Source organism: Cervus elaphus, chromosome 21 (assembly GCF_910594005.1).
Source record: "Cervus elaphus chromosome 21, mCerEla1.1, whole genome shotgun sequence".
Classification (NCBI taxonomy): domain Eukaryota; kingdom Metazoa; phylum Chordata; class Mammalia; order Artiodactyla; family Cervidae; genus Cervus; species Cervus elaphus.
In genome coordinates this window covers 15,342,109-15,349,031 of record NC_057835.1, presented here as the reverse complement: position 1 = coordinate 15,349,031, position 6,923 = coordinate 15,342,109, and the positions used below count along the sequence as shown (strand labels likewise).

At 45.4% G+C, this 6,923-nt stretch overlaps 1 non-coding gene across 1 annotated transcript; it reads right to left on the bottom strand.

The window, feature by feature from the left end:
* Positions 1–677: 677 nt before the first annotated feature.
* On the bottom strand, positions 678–749 carry TRNAC-ACA. Its single transcript has one exon. It is a non-coding gene; the product is annotated as a tRNA-Cys (tRNA).
* Between the last annotated feature and the right edge of the window lie 6,174 nt (positions 750–6,923).

The following is a 6,923-nucleotide window of genomic DNA, read 5'->3' as shown; positions in this document are numbered from 1 at the left end:
AAAGTCCTGGAGTGACACCCCACTGTATGTGGCAAATAGGCAGGATCCGGCCGCAAACTTCACTTCTCCGGGGAAGGAGGCTACTGTTCATAAGGGGACTGACCTAAGACTGGCTCATCAGTTACCAGGGAAACCAGTGGCTGGGGTGGGGGCAAGCATGTAGGTAGTTACTGATGAAGCCCTGTGATTAAGAGGGTTGGATAGTCATGTGAGTAGGGTGTAGGTAAAGCAGGGATTGGGTGAGCAGGAGGTGTACAGAGAGCAAGAGGACAGCCATGTTGAGCAGCCTGACCACACCCCCGCCCCGTTCACAGCTGCTTCCTCTGGCAACCAGCTCCCATCCTTAAGTGCTTTCCAAAAGTCACCTGTTAACAGAAACCCAACTATGGTGGAAAAGAGATTGTCATGAATATTAAGACACCCGCTTCACCTTTATGGCTCTGAAGTTTTCAAGCAACCAAGGACAAGACACCCAGTAACAAAAGATATTTTCATTTCACTTAGCAGGAAATTCCAAGGGTTTTGAGGGCCAGGAGCTGTGAAAGCGAAAGTGAAGTCACTCAGTCGGGTCCAGCTCTTTGCAACCCCATGGACTCTAGCCTACCAGGTTCCTCCGTCCATGGGATTTTCCAGGCAAGGGTACTTTAGTGGGTTGCCATTTCCTTCTCCAGGAGATCTTCCCAACCCAGGGATTGAACCTGGGTCTCCCGCATTGTAGGCAGACGCTTTACCGTCTGAGCCACCAGGGAAGTCTGAACACAGGAACTGTGAGTGATGACCAAATATATATATAAGAAACATATTTTGGTCATATGAATGATTGATTATATATGTATTTTTTCTTTTTTAATTTTATATTGTAGTTAATTAACAATGTTGCGTTAGTTTTGGGGATATAGCAAAACGATTCAGTTATCTTGCACCCTATTTTTAAATATTGTTTATCCAATACATCCCCCCTAACTAAAAACCCAATATGGTCTTCTACTATTGAGCAAGAAAAAGTTTTTTTAAAACAATAGAAATGCATCTGCTTAGAATAAATGAAAATAAATATCTCGAATATACAACATGGAGAGTAGGGCTTTTTAAAAATTGAGACAATAAAAGGATTGTAATTTATATTAATAATACAGATATTAGGAAATTAAGAACAGTTCACAGAAAGTTCTTGAAGTTTTCCCCTGAATTATATGCCAGGGACCTTCAGATTCAACTCTCTAGATTCAGTACTGGACCAAGCCAAAAATTTCAAGAGAGGAGGAAAATAAAACCAAAAACACAGTAAAGTCACAAAATCATCTCTTCTGCTCATGAACTGATGCGTCCTCAGTGGCAAATGGCTGAGTTCCTGAACAGGTGCTGCGTGTTAGCCAGCCAGCAAGGCTGTGAAAGCATCAGCCACTGTCTGTACCTAAGCCATCAGGAGCACTAAATTTTCCTTTCATTTGAAATTCTGCCACAACCTCCACCCCAAAGGGCAGGCCTGAACCCAGTGGTTTGATGTCCCAAGCAGATGTGTAACACAGGAGCCTCGCCGGGGAGGCGATTCCAAATGAGCATCTGTCTTTGGAGCCTAGTCCCCAGGCTATCTCTTTGCAACAGAACCTCGTCTGGAAACAAGACAACTATCTTTTCTAGTGGGGGCTGTGAGGGAAAAGGAAAGGCTGGAAAGGAGAAGGAGTTAGGGGCTGGGAAACCAACCAAATGCGGTTCGCTTTCAGGAAGTTGCTAGACTGGGTCTTTCAGAGCGGCTCACATGGTTTCACGATGCATTCTCTTTGAGGTTCCCCCACTCCGGATACCCCAGTGCCCTCCTTTCAGCCCTGGCCCTTGCATCACCACCAACCAGGGGAAGGAGCCGGGCCAGCGGTCACCGTTCTCTTGGATAAGCTTTACCGTAATCGTCATAAACCTCAATGCTCAAGGTGCAGAGGGAGATTGGAGGAAACTTGTTTTTCCGTTGGTTTCTCTGTGAGTTCTGTGGCTAGTCATTCCTAGAACAGGAAGCTGGAGAAACTTAGGTGGGAAACACTCTTCCGACCAGCCGGGTTTCCTCACCCTTCTAGGGTACAACTGATTAGGAAAAGCTTCAGGGTTACATAAACTCCTTCCTTGGCTGGTTGGGGAGCGGGGCTGGTTCTCATCAAAAGTTAAATGGGTTGCTCACCCCTGAGAATTGCAATGCCCCCATCCCTGCCCCAAGAAGCAGGGTGGGAATCTCTTAGTTATGTGTCAGTATTGTTGCCACCCTCATTTCAACACCCCACTGAACTAGTCAAGAAAGACAACCAACTCCATTCATTCATTCAAGAAGTACTAATTAAGTGCCCACTATTGCAGGGACCTGGGATCCATCAATAACACATTAGAGAACCCTGCCCTGGTGGACTCATCTTCTAGGGAAGGGAAACAGAATGAACAGTAGTAAAGAAGTAAATTAAAAGCATGTTGGAAGGTCAAAAGTTAAATCAATGGAAACAGAGAAAGTACAGAGTGGTGGAGGTTGGAAAATGAGAGTTGCGATTTTAAACAGGGTTCGGAGTTTGAAAAGATGACATCTGAGCAAAACCTTGAAAAAGATAAATGGGGTCAGCTATGTGACCTCCTGAAGGAAAAGCAAAGGGCTAAGGTCTGAGTGTTCCCAGTGTGTTCAAGGGACCACAGAAATGGTCAGAGTGGGGGTAACAGGGTGAGCCAGGGAGAAGAGTGGGAGGTGATGTCTGAGAGATACAGGCCAGAGTAGGTAGGATTCTGCAGGTGAATGTAAGGATTGGCCTTCTAGAATAAATAAAATGGTAACCATTGCTGTTCCAGGCAAAGAAGTGGCAGAATCAGATCATTCACCATCGTGCTCACTCTGGAGTGAGAACAAAGGATGGTTCTTTGGGTATCATTTTATCCTCCTCCACTGGAAGCCTCTACAAGCTTCTGGGTCACACCAGATGACCTATAGACCCAGCCCATCTTGGCCTGGGAGGGCTGGGTGAGGTCAGGAAGCCCAACAGCCTACATGCTTAACCACATAGTTTAAATCATCCAAGTGACCCATCAAGAAATACAAATACAATGTTTTGTTTACTTCCCTGCAGAAGGACTTTGAGACCCTCCCCCTTTCCTTTCTTCAACTTCCTAGTGACCAAAGAAACAGATTCCAAGGACTGCTAGCTAGATGCAATCGATACACTCAGAATACAGAGAGCTAAACTGATTCTCTGTTCCCAGGTTCCATTCATATTCACTCTAACCTTCCAAGCTGACCACCCATAATGTTGTATGGAATGCAATATTTTCTTTAAACCATGACATAGTGAGCACACCATTATTTCAGTGATGTGATAGACTAGGGGGACTCTTTCAAGGATATTAGTTCATTTTGAGCAGGGCCACCAGCCTCTTTAACAGGAGGAAATACTGTTTGTTTCTCTGAAGGCGTGAAACCAGGAAGAGAAAGACATTCTGAAAGGGAAAGCCACACTGAGGCCATGCCGTCAGTTCAGTTCAGTCGCTCAGTTGTGTCTGATTCTTTGCAACCCCATGGACTGCAGCACGCCAGGCTTCCCTGTCCATCACCATCTCCTGGAGCTTGATCAAACTCATGTCCATCGAGTCGGTGATGCCATCCAACTATCTCATCCTCTGTCGTCCCCTTCTCCTCCTGCCTTCAATTTTTCCCAGCATCAGTGTCTTTTCCAATGAGTCAGTTCTTCGCATCAGGTGGCCAAAGTATTGGAGCTTCAGCTTCAACATCAGTCCTTCTGAGGAATATTCAGGACTGATTTCCTTTAGGATGGACTGGTTGGATCTCCCTGCAGTCCAAGGGACTCTCAAGAGTCTTCTCCAACACCACAGTTCAAAAGCATCAATCCTTTGGTGCTCAGCTTTCTTTATGATCCAACTCTCACATCCATACATGACTACTAGAAAAACCACACCTTTGACTAGATGTACCTTTGTCGGCAAAGTAATGTCTCTGCTTTTTAATATGCTGTCTAGGTTGGTCATAACTTTCCTTGCAAGGAGCAAGCGTCTTTTAATTTCATGGCTGCAGTCACCACCTGCAGTGATTTTGGAGCCCAAGAAAATAAAGTCTGTCACATTGTTTTCCATTCTATTTGCCATGAAGTGATGGGACCGGATGCCATGACCTTAGTTTTTTGAATGTTGAGTTTTAAACCAAATTTTTCACTCTCCTCTTTTACATCAAGAGGCTCTTTAGAGGCCATGCCATGCTCACCCCCAAATCCCAACAAATAATAGCAAGAAGGTGAGGTTAAAAGTAATGCATGGAGATAAGCCAGGTAAGAATGGCTGACTGTTGAATTATGGATCAAGAAAGCTAGAGGGACTTCTCTCGTGGCTAGTGGTAAACAATACACCTGCCAATGCAGGAGACACAGGCTCGATCCCTGATACAGAAGACCCCACATGCCGTGGAGCAACAAAGCCCGGATGTCACAAGTACTGAGCCTGTGCTCTGGAGCCTGGAGCCAGAGCTGCTGAGCTCACGTGCTGCAACTACGGAAGGCCGCGCTTCCGAGAGCCCGCGCTCCACAGCAGGAGAAGCCACCGCAGCGAGAAGCCCGCACGCTGCGACAGAGAACACCTCCAGTTCACCACAGCCAGAGAAAAGCCCGCGCAGCAGTGAAGATTCAGCACAGCCACAAATAAATAAAACTTAGTAAATAAAAAGCTAGAGATTGGCCAGTCCTGATGTCAACCTCTGGTCCCACCGGTTGAAACCCAAATGATATAAATGTTCTGTTTGAACTTCACAGCTTTAAAAAAAAAATTTACATTGTTGCAGGATATATCACACACAAAATTGTATTTCTTACGTCTCTTTAAAAATATGACTAACTGGCTACACGCTGGCAACACCGAGTCTACATTGCAAGGCAGCCAGAGCTTAACAGTGACTGCAGGAATCAGACGGATGGTCCCCAGTTCACCCCAAGTCCCACCTGATTTTTACTGATTTCTGACCCATTTCACTCATTAAAGATCTAAAGTTGTCAAGCCTTCACCTCATCTAATACCTTTTTATATAAAATATAGAAAATAGAAGCCTAGAATGAGGGAGACAGTAGAGTTGTCAGTCATAAAATCAGAATCTGTGCTTTCCAGCCTCCCCCATATGTGCAAGGGCTAAAAATAAAACCTCAAGGAAGTCGTTTTCCAAAGGCCCGTCCTTTCTCCTCAAGCAACCTGGTGCCCCAGCTTCCATGACACTGTGTGGTCAGTTTCTTGGTTAGGTTTCAGAATTATTTTTAATTTGGCTTTGATTCTGTTTTGCTTGGTACCCACAGCGAGCTGCATCTGTGGCCAAAGGTTTGAACAAGCACATGGGGTTCAGGACCCCAGGCTTCACCAGAGTTCAGGTGGAGACCGTAAAACCACCAGGTTTCACTGGAAGCTGGTGGAAACCTCTCGTCCTGCTTGGTTAGTGGTGTTTAGACTTGGGACTGGAGTCAGACTGATGAGTCTGCCTGTCCCCCTCCCTCACTGGGACTGTGGCCTGGCCTGGCCTATAGCCAGTGGCGACTATCTTAGAAAATGCCGTCTTTGGGACCTGGCCATCACTCTCTACTCTTTCATTTGGTCCATGCCTCCACCTACCCCGCCTTTGGACTTGGAAAGGCCCAGGCGGTTCCATTTCTTGCCCATTCTCATGGTCTTCAGGAAAGACCTAGCATTGTACTTGATACCTTGCCCCCTTTCCCAGGGAAGTTCCAGCATCAGGTTTTGCTACAACTGGGGAGGATAAATGCTCCAGGCATCACAAGAAGGTGGCAGAGGGATTTGGGCAAACAGAATGCTTTCTTATTCACTCATTCACTCGCTCATATAACCAATCAGTATGGAGTACCTTCTTGTCTGAGTGTTTAAAAGACCTAATTGTCACTGACATACCTGCTCTATCCTCAGGGAGCTCACAAAACCGAATCCTGTGCTCACAGTGTAACCCAGGCGACGACTGGGGAGACTCCCTGGAGCCTCAGTTTCCTCATTGGAAATAAAAGGACCCCACTGACTCATACACAGATGAATTTTTGAGAACAAATGAGACAAATGGATGTTACATTCTTTACAAACCACAAAGCACAATTTCAGCACCTGATTACTGACTCATATTTTACTTGTGCTCAAGGATTTGACTTTATGGGCTTCCCAATTGGCTCAGGGGCAAATCCACTTGCCAATGCAGGAGACACAGGTTCTATCCTTGGATTGTGAAGATGCCCGGAGAAGGAAATGGCAACCCACTCCAAAATTCTTGCCTGGGAAATGCCATGGACGGAAGAGCCTGGAGGGCTATAGTCCATGGGTTTTCAAAGAGTCAGACATGACTGAGCATGCAAGCATGTGTGCAATAAAGGATTTGAACACTGTGAGCCAGTCTTTTAACTAAATAAATACATAAGGGAAGTCTCGTCCTTACCATTGAAAGCTAACAAATGTAGAAAGAATGATGGAACTAGAGAAAACCATTTGGCAACAATTGTAATAATCCTGCAAAGGCAGGAGATGCAAGAGACAAGAGTTCGATCTCTGGGTCAAGAAGATCCCCTGGAATAGGAAATGGCAACCCACTCCAGTATTCTTGCCTGGAGAATCCCATGGACAGAGGAGCCTGGCAGCTTACAGTCCATGGGGTCCCAGAAGAATTGGACACGACTGAGCACATACATAATAATAATTCAGGCAGGCAAGAATTATGGATGCATTTTAAAACTAGTGGCTTAAGTTGTGAAGAGTAACAGAATTTTTATATATCAAGTATCTTCTGCCAGGATACTTACAATTAATGAGAAAGACAGTAAAAAAAATAACCTGGCAGACACAGCCTGCATCAAAGTAAACATCACCAGTAACGGGAGAAACTGACATCACATGCCTCCTGATACAATACATGGAAAAAA